At 53.5% G+C, this 2,500-nt stretch overlaps 1 pseudogene; it reads left to right on the top strand.

Moving 5' to 3' along the window:
- LOC142792813 (large subunit ribosomal RNA) overlaps window positions 1-2,500 on the top strand; it is a 7,787-nt pseudogene that overhangs the window by 2,401 nt on the left and 2,886 nt on the right.

Raw genomic sequence — 2,500 nt, 5'->3', positions numbered from 1 at the left:
TGCACCGGGACTGGGCGAGGCTCGCCGCCGTAAAAAGCGGTGCGGCCGAGCCCGGACCAGCGTCGGGACCTTCCTGTGGAAAGCCACAGCTGTGCATTTTCCGTGGGCTTCGCGCCTGAGGTTCTTGCTTCGGCCGGCAGAAAACAGCCAACTCAGAACTGGCACGGACCGGGGGAATCCGACTGTCTAATTAAAACAAAGCATTGCGAGGGCCGTTGATCGGTGCTGACGCAATGTGATTTCTGCCCAGTGCTCTGAATGTCAAAGTGAAGAAATTCAAAAAAGCGCGGGTAAACGGCGGGAGTAACTATGACTCTCTTTTCATGCCACAGTACTGCCAATGGTTATTGAGCCAACGGCCACGGCTTGTACGTGGGTTGAACGCACTGAAGGCACATTATGCTATGCTCATATGGCCCCCTCTGCTTCCCCAGCTCCCCTTGGTGGTAGGTCGGTGAAGGCGCGCGCTTCAGCCGACAGCCATGGGGTGTCAGCCTGGGTAATGACAGGGGCAAGGCCTAAGGACAGGCGGGTTATTAACTCCCTACCTGACCAAGCGTCTGTTGATGCTGCGGAGGAGCCAAGTTCAAACGTGGCTTCATACGCTGATTCAGGGGAGCCAGTTCTTGGTGCAACCCCTGCGGTCCCCTCCGGTCAACCAGCTCCCCTTGGCACTGATGCGGCGAATGCGCGCGATTCTGCTGACAGTGTCCATGTGGGGTCAGTCTGGATGTCTACGGGGGTAGGACCTAGGGTCAGGAGGAAGTTCGTACTTCCACCCGACTTACGTTCGTCCGATGACGAGGACGAGGGAGGTGAACCTGTGTTCTGCGGGTCGCCCCCCGGAGAAATCACTCAAAGGAGCAGCATGCCAAAGCGTTCGGGCAACAAGCCCACAGAGGAAGGTTCTGAGAACGGAGCAGCTACCGGCTGTTCCGAAAATGCCGCCCCGGCTGACGCGAATATGACAGGCCACATATCAACCATGACAACGACATTCCAATGTCCAGAATGTACTGCAACCTTTGGTAGCAAGATTGGCCTGAGCCAGCATCGCCGGCATCGGCATTTTGAAGAATACAACGAAGATGTGAATCTGGCCAGACTCAAGCCCAGATGGAAAAAGGAGGAGGAGTACCTGATGGCAACTAAGGAGGTTGAATTAAGATCCCAGAAGGTCCGGGACATCAATGCACAGCTACTAAGAGCGTTTCCGCACCGCACGCTGCACAGCATTAAATCGCACAGAAGGCAGGAAGGTTACAAGAGGCTGGTGGAAGACCTACAGAACAGACTCTACCCAAGAAGCACTCAGGAGGTGCTAGCCGACATTGGGGAGCAAGCTGTTGAGGACGCCTCCCTGGTCATCCCCGAGGTAAATCACCGTGAGGTGATTGAGGCTGAGCTAAGAGGTCTAACAACAAAACCTCCGCCAAGAGCGTACCAAGCATACAAGCTATGGGAGCTTGCAAAGAGATTCCTCGACAGGGAGGATATAACGATAGCTCTTAATGCCTACCTAAGGGAGGTGTTCGCTTCGGACTTGCGTCCGCATGGTCGCCAACCTCTTCCACCTGTTCAAGAAAGTCGCAGGAAGAAAAAGAAGCGGGAATACGCCTTGACACAACAACTCTTCAGACGGAACAGGACACAGTGTGCAAGACAGATTCTGGATGGAGAGGCGGACTCCAAGGTGGAGGATCCCCAAGCTTTTCTAGAAGAATGGAGAGAGATCATGGAGAAAGTGGTGCCTTCATCAGTGTCTCCTGCTATCGAACGCCCGCACAAGGTTATCGATCCTGTGTTCCTTATCACAGAAATGGACATTAAGGCGGCAATGCCCTCATCAAGCTCGGCAGCCGGACCTGATGGCTTTGCGGCGAGGGAACTGCGGAAGGTTCCGCCAGTAATACTCCAGGTTCTACTTAACTTGCTCCTGCTGCTGAAGCGACTTCCACTCTTTCTCACCCAAGCACGAACGATCTTCATTCCCAAAGTTCCTGGTGCTTCAACAGCCTCGCAACACCGCCCAATCTCAATATCTCATGTGCTCCTTAGACTGCTTCATAAGATATATTTCCGAAGGCTGCTTGCTGACCTCGATTTGGACCTGCAGCAGAGGGCATTTTTGCCAGTGGATGGGTGTGCTGAAAACATTCTTCTCCTTGCGACAATCATTGATGAAGCGCGCAAGTCACTGCGACCCTTGTCTCTGGCCTCGCTTGACATTGCGAAGGCTTTCGATAGGGTTGTTTTACCGGCAATCTTGAGAGCCTTACGCAGAAAAGGGATCTCTGAAGACTTTATCTCGTACATTGAAGACTTTTACCAAAATGCGGTAACAGTGCTGACATTCGGAGGCAAATCGCTGGTCGTCCATCCTACAGTGGGGGTAAGGCAGGGTGATCCCCTTTCACCGCTCCTGTTCAACTTAGTCATTGACGAGTTCTTGGCTGAGCTTGACCCCCAGTTGGCCTTTACCAGTGAGGGGATGAAGGTA

Source organism: Rhipicephalus microplus, unplaced genomic scaffold (assembly GCF_043290135.1).
Source record: "Rhipicephalus microplus isolate Deutch F79 unplaced genomic scaffold, USDA_Rmic scaffold_245, whole genome shotgun sequence".
Classification (NCBI taxonomy): Eukaryota; Metazoa; Arthropoda; class Arachnida; order Ixodida; family Ixodidae; genus Rhipicephalus; species Rhipicephalus microplus.
This window is presented reverse-complemented; position numbering and strand designations above follow the sequence as displayed.